The sequence below is a fragment of the Phocoena sinus genome, chromosome 11, assembly GCF_008692025.1.
Source record: "Phocoena sinus isolate mPhoSin1 chromosome 11, mPhoSin1.pri, whole genome shotgun sequence".
NCBI classification, from domain to species: domain Eukaryota; kingdom Metazoa; phylum Chordata; class Mammalia; order Artiodactyla; family Phocoenidae; genus Phocoena; species Phocoena sinus.
The window spans coordinates 9,125,899-9,139,621 of NC_045773.1; the positions used below are offsets into that span (position 1 = coordinate 9,125,899).

General features: G+C 38.0%; 1 protein-coding gene across 1 annotated transcript in view; it reads right to left on the reverse strand.

Moving 5' to 3' along the window:
* GRM7 (glutamate metabotropic receptor 7) overlaps positions 1-13,723 on the reverse strand; it is an 814,585-nt gene that overhangs the window by 350,654 nt on the left and 450,208 nt on the right.

A 13,723-nucleotide genomic window follows, 5' to 3' on the forward strand; every position in this document is an offset into this window, starting at 1 on the left:
TGATGCATTAGGATTGAACGCACGCTCCAGCCTGGTTTCTGTGTTGTTTCTTACCCATGAACTTATTTAGGCCAACATCTCTCCATGACCAAGAGAGAAAAATACATATATAAACCAAAGAAGTAGGGAGAAAGCCCAGAAACCCCAAAGTTTTCATTGCTACATCATTTGAAAGGATAAATGTATCCCTATTATATTTTTATGCTACAGATATTTAGATGACTCAATATGTGGAGACTCTTATAGAAATGCAGACATTATTTGTTTAGCTTTGGGCAAGTTATCCACACATCCATTTTTTTCGTCTATAAGATACGGCAGGTAAAAGCAGTTCTTACTTTCAAGACTGTATTTCTTAACCTGGCACATTACAAGGGTTTAACAGGTGCACTAGTAATGTCATTCCTGTTATCATCCTCATAACTGTTATGATAAATATTTCCATATAATTATTTTAAAAACCCTATCCATGGAGGGAAAATGAAACAAAGCCTCCTTATATACCTTATTATTATTATTTACACAGCTAATTTCAAGGGAATCCTGTTTTTGTTTCACTATTGACTATGATCTTAATATTCTTGAGTTTTTCTTGGAATCAAGCATTAATTTGCTAGAGGCCATTCACATTGACAGTGACATAAGGAGGTCAGATATAACCTAAACATAGCGTAAGTCACCAGCATCTTCGTGAATGATACCGATAATTAAAACAATGAATTCAACACGTTTTTTGAAAACCCACGTTACCCGAAAGTACTGGGAAAGTGCCAACATGCTGTGTTTCAGTTGGTATATATACATAAGAAATTCCATAAAACCTTTTTAAAAACATCAGACAAAATTTTAATGCTCAATTTATCCCTATAAAGCAAATTCCCTGAGGTTAGAATAAATCAGTGCTCCAAAGGTCAGTGTCAGAGTAATTGACTTTTTCCAAACTGGTATTTGATTTAAAAAACCAACTGCCACAAACTGGGGAGTGTTCAACTATGCACTGAAACAGGAAAAGAGAAATGTCTTCTACAATTTGTTGTGTAAACACAGAAAAAAAAAATATATATATATATATAACAGAGATCATAAATTTCAAAAAACAATCTGTTTCCTAAGAAGGAAATCATGTGATTAATTACTCTGCCTTAAGGACTTGTCAGAAGATAGTTTCTATATTCATTAAATTCATCAAATAATTGAACTCTCTACTTAACATATATTGCTACGTAAACACACAGATCATGAGGCAATTGAGTTTATAGGTAGAACTACCAATAGAAATTTCATCTAAATTTAAAACCATTAATCTCAGGACCTCATGAAGTCTATAATACTTGTGAGACAACTCAGGCTTAGATCATAAATAATCTTTTCCAATACAACGTGCATTATATCACCATATCTCTCCGTATTCTCTGACTTTCCCATGTTTTTCCATCCACGTGTATTGCTTTTCTTTGTGGCTTTTCTTTCTGACTGCATCAAAAGCTCATCAAGGGGGTTCAATGACAGTGAGACAGAAGATGAAGAAGAGAGTAGTAGGATACTTTGCTAAAATGGTACATTAGCTGAAAACTGAGCAAGAATATGGATTTACCCAGTAAGATATATTCTTCAAAATTAATAAAACAGGGATATTTGTTTCTTAATACAGTCTCTCGGTTTGAAATAGGAAATATCAGGAATTACATAGTGAGAGCACCATGAAACAAACGTTTATGATGTATCAATGCATAAACACTTTGTGGTGTATGAGTACACTGGACTATTACTCAGCAATAAGGACAAGCAACCACCATTATATGCAACAGTAAAGACCCATTTCTAAAACATTATAGCTTACTGGCTTGTGTATAACATTTACTAGTAGCTTCAGGAAGGCTGCACCTAGATTCTTCCAAGTAGCAAGTCACTCTTCTGGAGCCTTTTGCTCCCGCATAGGCATTCTGGTTCTCTTAGGATAAATGCTGGTATCCAAAGGCTCAGATTGGTCCACATGCCATCAGGAAAGCATGTTCAGGGTTGTTTACGATTTGGTTCCTGCCAATCTCTCCACCACTCAACCAAACTTCTTCACAACCTCCACCTCGTTCTAACATGTCAACATGCTGTTTGCTGCGTTCGGCTCTTTGCAAATTCTGTTCTCGCTAAAGGGAACACCTCAACCCCTTCTTAACTAGGTCACCTACTATTAGTTCTTTAAGGATTAACTCTCGTGTCACCCACTTTTGTCAGCTAATGCACTCTATTAGTGTTCATGCAAACCCCTATTCTCACAATTCACCCTCCGACATTAATGAGGCAGGAGACAGATGGGCCCCTGGGCTGGACAGCTGGTGTGTGTTTGTCAAGTGGAGTAAAACTGAGGCTGTGTTTCCCCAGACACGCCAAGGACAAAGTTAGTGGCAAGAGGACTGTATATGCACAGGAAGGCTCCTTGGGGGTCAAAAAGGAGGGGTGCTATCCCATAACAGGTGATGTCAGGCCTCCCACAGGCCTCCGCACTGGAATCCGTCTTGGCGAAAAGACACGCAGACAGATGGGGGCAGACCCTAGGGCAGGTCAGATGTGGGAAAAGAAATGAGATAATCGGCCACAGGTAAACAAAGACCCGGCAGAACTGTCCTATATAAATGATGTAACCTCCTCTTTACTGGGCTCCCCGTCATTAGAGAGGACACCCATACCCTTTCTCCCTGGGTGTGTATTTCTGCCTTGCTTCAGTCATAGATAAACAAACTACTTCTCTGTGTGCTCTCCTACTCGCGCTGCATCTCTAATAATAAACTTTGCACCTGTTTTTACAGTTTTGCCTCCTTGAAACATTCTTGCTTTCAAACCGGGGCATGAGCCAGGGCCATTTTGCCTCTAGCCTCCAGCCCCTGGTGAGCTAGCAGATAGGATTCCTAGTTTTCATCCAGGCTACCCAGGTTCAATTCCTGGGCAGGGAACTAAGGTTTCTCTTCAAGACCGCTCACTGTGTGTCTCTGAGATCATTATGATGGTCTGATTTTTTAAATCTGATTCCCCCAATACACCAAGAGTATCTTTAAAATGGGGGTGGTATCCTATCCCTTATCTCTAGAACTTATTAGGATTTCTGGGCTGTACTCAAATAAAGTGTGTTGAATTTATGTTAAGTAAGGGGCTTTGAAAACTCAAACATGTTGTCTTGTGCCAAAAACCTCCTCGAATCCAAAAGACAAACTGTTATTTTTGTCTAAAATGTGAATTTTAAGAAAAAAATCGTTTTAGCAAAATTAAAGAGGATGGAGCATTAAGAGGTTAGGGAAGCAACTTTCTAAGTCAAGTGACAAATACTGTGAAAGACATCCTCTTTCACAATTGACTAAGAGAAGAAAAGAGTTTCTACTTAAAGTTGGAAGAAGGTCATTTTAACTTTAAAATTCTAATTAACCTAATAGCACACACCTAACATCTAGAACATACTGAACCTGAAAAAAAAAGATTACTAATTTTGAGGGGTTTTTCCCCTGCTTATCGAAGAAAGAAGAGATTATCAAACATCTAATTTTTGTTAAAGAACATTAAAGAAGCCCCTTCAACCTGCCAATTTTTATAAATGATTTTTCTTTCAGCCATCCTTTTGGCTAAGTTAATGGCCCTTTAAATTCTCACTTCAGCTTTGCTTTCATAGTCAGCTCTGCATTTAATCGTTTCAAGGGCCTCTCTCTTATTATTCACACTCAGTCTAAACTAATGCCATTTTTTAACTACTGTAGGTACAGTTCTTCACAGCCCACAGGTGAGTTTGTGGGCTCTTGGGATGACCCACTGCTGACAAAGAAAGAGGGCTTATTCTCAGTCTTTATCTAACCGCCTTCTTCCAGGTGACGGACCAAGTCAGGGCTCTTCTAAATGGTGAAAACAGATAAAAAATTCTTTCCTTTTTCTTGTGATAAGAATTTAAAAAATAGCTCTGAAAACAGAAGAACAGTATGTTTGGACTCATCAGTTTCAAGGACAGGGCTTTTCAAAGGGTTAAGGTATTTGTGATTTTCTTGCCCTCTACTCTCTATTTGTATATTTCTTCCTTTCTCTCAGCTTCTGATTTTGCACTTCACCTCTCCCTGGTTCCCCTTCCTGTTTTTCTTCTTCTTCAACTTCTCCTCTATTAACTTCATTGTTTTCTAACTGTACTATACATGAATAAAACCCAGGTGGGTATTTGCAGGTTTTTTTCCATCTATTTTAATCCTGTCCTCAGAACTTTGCTATACTTGTGATTTCTTCTCGTTCTTCTTTCACCTATTCCTCTTGGCAACAGCCTTGTTAGTTCTTTTTCCCTACACTGCACACACACACACACATTTTTTTTTTTTTGCAATAGATAATCAGAGAACGTGAGGGCTACAAAATCTCTCACTAATCATTTAATCCTTTCCATTCATTTTCTATATGAGAAAACTGGAGTGGAAGTATTTTCCCATGCCTACTTAGCACTGTAGCTCAACGGTGGTGCAACATAAGAAGTGAGCTCAGTTATATTCATACCTAAGTTCACTCTCTCTGTATCTAGCAATACAGTTGGTGGTGATTATATAACACACACACACACACCACATATTTTCTATAAGCCCAAATATAAACAAGTACAAATGTATGAAACAAATGCCTAGAAGTAGACTGCATTATGTTGCAACGACAGTAAATACCTGCCTTCCTCTAAGCCTTTTACTCTATGTGTCATGACATGACCTCATATGCAAAATTGGCTTGATATTCTGGAGGACGGAATTATTATTTGTCCTATATATTGCCCCTCTTTTGCCATTTACAGTGGAATATCCTTTGAATATACTCAAAAGATCTGGGTGACCATGTCCTCCTTCCTCGAGGTCTGTGGTATGAAAACTGGGAGAGGGTAGTAGTAGTTCTAGGGGATGATATTTAACTATAGACTCACTCTTCCATTTCTCTCTTAAACGTACTTCAACCAGGCTTTTTCCAACACCACTCCAATGTAACAACTGGTCGAAAAGTCACCAATGAACTCCACACTGCCAAGTTAAATGGTCAATTCTCCATTACCTCTACCTGACTAAGCCATAACATTTTGATGATGCTGATAAAATACTTATACTCTGAAATATTTTCTTAACCTGGTTCCAAGAAACCAGGCTCATGTTGTTTTTATGTGATCTCACTGGTCAATCTACTTTCTCCTCTTCCCAGCCACTTAATATCGGAATGTTAGAGCAATCACTCTTTGGTTCCCTATTATTTTCTATATTACTTCTTTAAATGTCATCTCTATTTCAATGATTCCAGGAAAGTAATTCTCTTTCCAAAAGCCTCTTAAAAGTTCCAGGCTCACATTCCAAATTGTCTACTTCACATCTCCACTTGGATGTCTAATAAATATTTCCAGCTCAACGCATCCAAATTTGACATTGTTGTCTGTTCACATAAAAACTGCTCTAATTACTGTTTTCCCCATCAGCTAATGACAATTCCATCTCTCTAGTTGCTCAAGCAAAGAACTTTGCAATCATTCTTGACTTATCTTTCTTATGTTCAAAATCCTATTGGCTTTACTTTCAAATTAGGTTTTAAATCCATACACTTCTCATTACCTTCATTGCTTCCTCCCAGTTTCATTCTACTATCATCTCTTCCGTGGTGTACCGTAACAGCATCAGAACCACTCTCCCAGACTCCATCCTTGTTCCCCTATATTCAACCGAAGAGCTAGTATTATCCTTTTTAACATGTTGGATAGATCAAGTTATTCTTGTGTTCAAATGCTGCAAGGATCTTCTACTTTACTCATAATAAATGGTAAAATCTTTATAACAGCCTTCAAGGTCCTGTGTGATCCCATCCTCCCATTCCTCCCATTATCTTTTGACTTTAGCTCCTTCTTGCTCACTCTGTTAGAGCCTCATCAGCTTCCTTCTTTCCCACATACACCAGGGATCTTCCTGCCCTAGGACCCTTGTACTGCTTTCTATGCTCAGTATAATCTTCCCCCAGCCATACACTCGGTCCCTTCACTTCCTTGAATCATTTATCAAAAGTCATCTTGTCAATGAAACCTACCTTGACCACTCTGTTTAAAACTGCGACACCCACCACCACTGCTGCTGATGTCCCTTACCCTGCCCTACTTTTTCTTTCTTTATAGCACTTGTCAGGTGTGATGTCAACAAAACAACAGAACAGGCATCTCCAAACTCCTGTCCCTCAACAGAAATATTGAAAATAAGCAGAAATTGTCAAAACCAACTTTGCCAGAACTCTGGACAATGGTCAAAGATTTACAGTAATTAAGTGAATGTTGAATCAAGAAAAAGGCCAACTTGAAAACAGTAGAGAAGATTTGTGGCATTTTTATTTTCTTTGTCCCACCCCACCCTACCTCAATGGCAGTCTTGACGACCTGAAGACCACAGCCTGCATTCATAGGGGGAGACCCTAGTACTTGGTTCTCAGGACAAAGCCGAGTAGACTTTATTAGCAAAGTACTGCGTTTCTCTATTCCAACCTTTATGGGGACTACCTGAAGGACTGACACAACAAACTTATCTCTGTTTTACCTAACGTGGGACTCATTGAGGGAGGGAAGAACATAGGCATTGTTCATAAACATTATAAGGTGAATGGAAAACCAACTGTCATCTAGAACAAAATATTATGGTGGAAACAAACAACAGACAGCAGAAAGCCTTGGAGGAAAATCTGAAAAGAGTCTCTTTGGGAAATTAGGACATTCAGAAATCCCTGTGTATACTGGGGAATTTAGAAAGTCACACATATATCCAGGGCAGGATGGATGCTCAGAAAAATCACGAGAAGACCCGACCTTAAACTTTCACCTTTGACTAATCTCTAGGTTCAGCACAAGCAGGAAGTAAAGGCTAAGGCAGAATTACAAACAGCCTGGTTATGTGTGGAAGGAAGGCCCCAGAACAGAGCCAATCCACAAAGACTGAGTGCTACATGTTAAATTAAGTCTCCCTCAAAATTCACATGTTGAAACCCAAAACCCCAGCATCTCAAATGTGACCTTATTCGAAATAGGTCATTACAAATGTAATTAGTAAAGTTAAGATGAAGTCTTTAGCGTGGACCCTTTCCAATATGAAAGGCATCCTCATAAAAGGGAAAATCAGAACAGAGAGACATACACACATAGGGAGATCATCATGTGAAGATGAAAAGGACCCAAGAAATACCAAGATTGCCAGCAAATCATCAGAAGGTAGGCAAGAGGCATGGAACAGATTTTCTTTCATAACCCTAACAAGGAATAACCCTGCCAACACCTTGATCTTGGACTTCTAGTCTTCATAACTGTGAAACAATAAATTTCTGTTGTTTAAGCCACCCAGTCTATAAGACTTTGTCATGGCAGACCTAATAAATGAATCAGCTGTGAAAAGTATTCTTTTTTGTTTTAGCTCCTGGCATTCAAGGAAATCTCTGTCAAAATGCTAGCTGAATACAAGCTAACAGAGCAGGCAGTTCAGTGACCACATATGATAAGGAATACTGTCTTTTTAAGTTTGGAGAAGTCACTAAACAAACCAACAACCTCTGCCTTTGACAAGCAAGAACATCAAACCCTGGGAGAGATGGAGAATATGAGTTTCAGAGGTAGCACATTATAATATTCAAATGCCCAGTTTTCAACAAAAGAATCACAAAGCATACAAAGAAATAGGTAGGTATAGTACATTCAAAGGGGGAAAATGACATAAACCATCCATTAGTATGCCCAGACATTGGACTTACTAGGAAAAGATTTTGAGTCAATTGTCTTAAATATGCTCAAATATTTAAAGGAAATTATGAATAAAGAAAGAAAACTAGGAAATGATGAATAAACAAAATGAGAATATCCATAAAGAGATAAAATTTATACAATTTACCAACAGCTAACACTGTCTATTATTTATTTATTTATTAAGCCTATTAATAATTATCTCTCTCCCTCTGCTATACCTTAATCTCCACAAGGGAAAGAATTTTTGTTTCCTGGTTACCAGTACCTGGTCAGTGCCAGAGAGTAGACAGCCAACATTTGCTAACTGATTGACAATAAATGATCTCTTCCACATCTAAAAGCTCATTACCTATAATTCTGTGATATAAAGAAACATTAGGGCTTTCCTGGTGGCGCAGTGGTTGAGAGCCCGCCTGCTGCTGCAGGGGACACAGGTTCATGTCCCGGTCCGGGAAGATCCCACATGCCGTTGAGCAGCTAGGCCCGTGGGCCATGGCGACTGAGCCTGTGCGTCCGGAGCCTGTGCTCCACAACGGGAGAGGCCACAACAGTGAGAGGCCCGCGTACCGCAAAATAAATAAATCAATAAATAAAATAAAATAAACATTAATGATGATGTGATGACAGTGAATACAATTTTGGAGTGGGTAAAAGAAAGGGGGAGGTATATTTATAAAGTAAAAATTCCAGAATGTGATGACTCAGGGAGGAAAGTTGCTGGAGCTATAGTTAGAGGAACAGTATGTAACCTTGAGCACACATTACACACACAATCAGTTCTCAGTTGGGCAAAGAGCACATAAAAGTCATGATTTATTTTAAGCAAGGAATCAATGCAGTGTGGAATGTGCTAAGTGAATGGAATCCCAAAATAATATTATCAGTGTCATATTCCTCAGCCTAAAAAATGTTTTATTAAGACATTTTCACATTCTGCTTTTCAAATCAAAATTAAAATTAGGTTATCAATATTTATACATTTCTAATTTCAAAACAGTAGGGTATCTGTTTGAAATATTACATCTCTCTCTCTTTTTTAAAATAATGTTTTTGCCAATCAATGAACCATAGCTGTGCTGATTTCACAATTATAAAAGCATTCCCTAGCTTACATTTTTCTTCAAAGACAATCCTTGCATAAATATTTTCATAGAAGTCCTAATTCCTATTCCTACATAGAATTCCTATGGATATAAAATGGCTTCATTTCATGATAAAATTTAACAAAATAACATTACCTATGTTATTACCTGGTTCTAACTGTAGGTGTGTATAGTGAAGGCAACAATCGTTCTTGAAACTATCTGAATTTTTATTTTATTTTACCTTATAGTCTAAGTTTGTTAAAAAAAAGTATATATCTACAAAATATATACAGCTAACATCATACTTAATGATGAGAAACTCAAAGCTTTCCCTTACTAAGATAAACTACAAAGCAAGGATGTCCCCTCCCACTATACCTTTTCACTTTCATAAAGGAAGTCTTTGCTAATGCACTAAGGCAAGAAAAAGGAAATATAAGTTATATAGATTGGGAAGAAGACATAAAACTATCCTTATTATATCCTTAGGTATAAATCTAATAAAATATGTACAAGATCTATATGAGAAAAACTACAAAACACTGATGAATGAAATCAAAGAAGAACTAAATAAATGTAGAAATACTCCATGTTCATGGAGAGGGAAACTTAATATTGTCAAGATGTCAGTTCTACCCAAATTGATCTATAGATTCAATGCAATCCCAATAAAAATCTCAGGAAATTATTTTATGGATACCAACAAACTGATTCTAAAGTTTACATGAAGAGGCAAAAGACTTACAATAGCTAACACAATATGGAAGGAGAAGAATGAAGGTGGAGGACTGATGCTACCCAACTTCAAGACTTACTATAAAGTGATAGTAATCAAGACAATGTGGGATCTGAGAAATAATAGACAAATAGGTCAATGGAACAGAAGAGAGCATCCATAAATAGGCCCCCATAAATATAGTCAGCTGATCTTTGACAAAAGAGCAAAGGCAATACAATGGAGCAAAGATAGTCTCCTCAACAAATGGTGCTTTAACAACTAGACATCCACATGAGAAAAATTCAGTTTAGACTCACACCTTACACTCTACACAAAAATTAACTGAAAATGGATCCTAGAGCTAAATCTAAAACACAAAACTATAAAACTCCTAGAAGATAGCGTAAGAGAAAATCTAGATGACCTTGGGTATGGTGACACCTTTTAGATATCAAATATACCATCTATGAAAGAAACAAGCAGTACAGTTTGGAAAGGAAGTTCCCAATGAAATGTCTAACACAAATAGAGGCAGCCTCTGCTGTACTTTCTGCTTTCTGAGGAGTCAAGGCTGAGCCTTTCTGTGTTTGTCTGAAACATCTCAGGAAATCGCCTAATTGAGCCATCGTGTCAGTCCTGCATGGGAAGTCTCTCAAAATCTGAAAGAAAAGGCAAGATGAACAAAGAAGGCAAGAGATACTCTTAAGGGAAGCAAATAGAAAAGTGTATAAACCCACCTTTGAAATTTCTGGTCAAATCCTGAAGTGGAGACCTTTTGGACTAAATATCTTAGAATACAAAGTCAGAGAGAAAAGCCATTTTGGATGATATTTTTGCCATCCTAAGAAACTTCAAATTCATATAAATACGCAGTCTTTTGCATGTTCAGGTATTATAGATAGATTCAGATATAACAGACAAAAATGATAAATTCGTTTTTTTAGGACTTACTATATGCTAGGGCTACATTAGTAAATGCCAAAGTTTCAGAAAAAAAAAAAGATGGATAATCCCAGGGAAGCCATGGGTCTTAGGCACTGTCCTAAAGGATCAGATTCCAGTGGGGCTTGCTGCCCATGAGTATGATTTGTGTTTGTCATAAAGGGGGTATGTGACACCTTTTGGACTGCGGGAGCATTGAGTTTGGTTTCTCAGCATAGACTAACTCTGGAAAAAGAAGGAAGTCTTTAAAAACATTAATGATTTGATCAACCACAAAAACCCCAGTATTTTCCAGATCGGTCAGAAACAGTGAAATGGGAAACCTTGGGTATTTTAGGCAGTGTAAGGATCTGATATGAATATGTGCCAGGAGTCCAGAACAGGTTCAAGAGGTTTGAGCTACTGACATTCCTACAGATCCTCCAAATCTCTTATTTTTTTTTAACCTGCATGGTATACTGGTTGCTTTGTCTCTCTTCTTTCTTTTTCATTTGTATCTCAATAATTTACAAGTTGGTCCTTAAGGAAATACACTCGATAGTAATTATCCCAATGTGATATTTTCTTATTTATACTCTTCTATATCACTTGTCAACTCCGTATTAGGAGGGTAACTCCAGGAGAGCAGGGGTGTGATCTGCATTGTCACTCGCTATAGCTCAGTGTTTAGATCAGTGGCTGATTCCTTGATAGAGCTTATAAACATGTATGACAGGTTCAATGAAAAAAACTGTCATAACACTGAACATGGAATAGTCTCACTGCTCTTTCATTAAACAAGGTTATAGGTCTTTTATTAATTATAGCATTGCTTAGAAATAATATTGTGGTTTAAGGCAATATTTCATTTCTTGGCATTTTCTCTCATTCCCCTAACAAAACTTTATGATGTGTGTGGAACATTCCAGGTAATCAAGGAAGACTAAAGTAGGGTATATCTAAATTGGAGCCAAAAACATTTTAGTTCAGTTCTTCAAAGCTTTGATCTCTGGTTTTAAGAAAAAATAAAGAAACTGTTTCTATCTTGAGTTAGAAAATGCATGAAATAACCAATTTTTTCATGCCAGGTCCAGAGAGCTTTTTGTCTTTTCTTACACATATCACAGATTTAATTCAGGAACCAAGCTGTGCTATACCCCCATTTGAAAATCATCACCAATAGTCAGAACCATTGGAGTCGGCTTTGAAAATCCACCCTTCATTATGCTCGCTCCCTAATGTTAATGATTATGTCAGAGATGAAAAGAACCTGGCCCATGATCCTTGCTGGCTGTAAGTAGAGGATGCCCAGGACAGCCTACCCTCAGAGAAGTAGAGCATTTTGGAGGGCAAAGAGTGGGAGGTGATTTGGGCATTTTGCTTTGAGGACTTGTTCAGGGCTGGAGACAATGACTGGGGAATCCCTGTTAATGGGGCAACAGAAGAGAGGGAAATGCCAGGGGTCCCTTGACTCATCAGACAATACAGAAAAACTAAAAATGATAGAAGAGTTTTGGCTCAGGAGCTGGAGAAGTGCTGCCAAGTCTGGAAACACTCTGAGATCTCCCGTGAATGCTGGGCAGACAACAGGGCCAGGGGTGAACTTTGCTGGGCACGGTTCCTATCATCATCTAATTGAAAGTGGGGGAAAATGACCCCCTGGGCTAGCAAACACTGAGGACTTGTTTTCTACAAATGGAAAATAAATACAGATAGAAGCTAAAAGAAGATGAACATGACTTTCACAGGGGCAATGCACTTGCTAGCCCTTTGGCCTAAGGCAATTTGTCGTTAATCATTCATGCAGATACACAGAAGAGAAGCCAAAAATTTATGTGTTTGCCAAATGTGTTCAAAATACGATCGAAAGGAAAAAAGACATGTTGATTATTGATTGGGTTTTTCTTATTTACATTACAAGGTACAGCACTGCACAACCCAGGCAAAGATAGAGGGATGTAGCAGTATTATGACTATTTGGATGATGTCCATCCCAGTAGCATCCAGTATGGAACAACTACCAAAAAGGAAAAGAAAAGGAAAAAAACACAGGAGAGAAAAACTTAATTGCTCATACAGAATACATTCTGTAGTTTCATCTGAGATATTTCATAGCTTTGTTCAGAAAACTCAGTGCGATGGAATGCATTTCCTCTTTCACTTCCTTAGGAGTGTGGCACTATAAATGCACGGCCACAATCCTGTGGTCTCATCCTAAACATCAGTGAACTAATCTTGGCTGCTCTTTTTATTAATGCAGAAGACAATATGGCTAGATAGAAGCCACACCATTTCTAAAGAGTCACATGAAAAGCCTCATGTTCTATCTGGGGAGGAGTGGAGAGCTTGGCATGAAGAGTTGCTGTTCTGTCACATTTCAATAGTACTTTCATTGATAATACCGTCTCTCCTCCATTTCATTTTTGAGACCACTTTTTTCTTGGCAGATTCAGGATGCCGTTTTGTGTCTAATTTAATAACTTTGTGTATCCCTATATATACATGAAGAAGTATGTTGTTTCAAGAATTTATAAAATTTTTGAAGTACTTAGTAATTTCCTAAAATATCTTGAAGCTGGAGGTAGAAACCAAGAAGTTACTAACATGCCTATGATGTACCTACTGCTTAGGAAGAGAGGACCTCAGAAGAGACCTTGTAATCTGTTGCTTTGCTTCGACACCCACCCAAATCTTACACTTCACCCCTCCACAGAGTCATCTGAGTGAGCTTTCTAAATCCCTCTTATCACATCCCATTTTCATACTCAGATGCTACCTGAAATACAAATTTCTAAGTGTAGTTTCTAAGACCCTTCATGATCCAACTCTGGTCCACTTACCATCCATATTTTTTGCCATAACTTTATGTTTCCTGTAATTCCTCCATCCATCTAGGCATCCAACCACTTAAAAACATGATTGATCACCTGCCATATCCAGGCCAAGTTCAAGGTGCTGGTGGTACAATGACGCATAATGGATAGGTTTCCACATGGAGACAAGTAAAGAGATATCATAATGGTATGGAGTATGTAGGGTGCAATAGAAGCAACAGAAGGAGCCCCTAACCAGACATGGATGGGGTGCAATGGTTGCAGATGGCTTCCAAGGAAAATTAATATCTAAGCAGACACCCAAAGAATAGAAAGGAGTTAATCAGGCAAATAGTGCAGTGACCACTGCTCTAGGAGAGGGGAGAGTTTTCCCAATGAATGGGAAACTTTTTAAAGAACAGGAAGGGGGAAACCATGA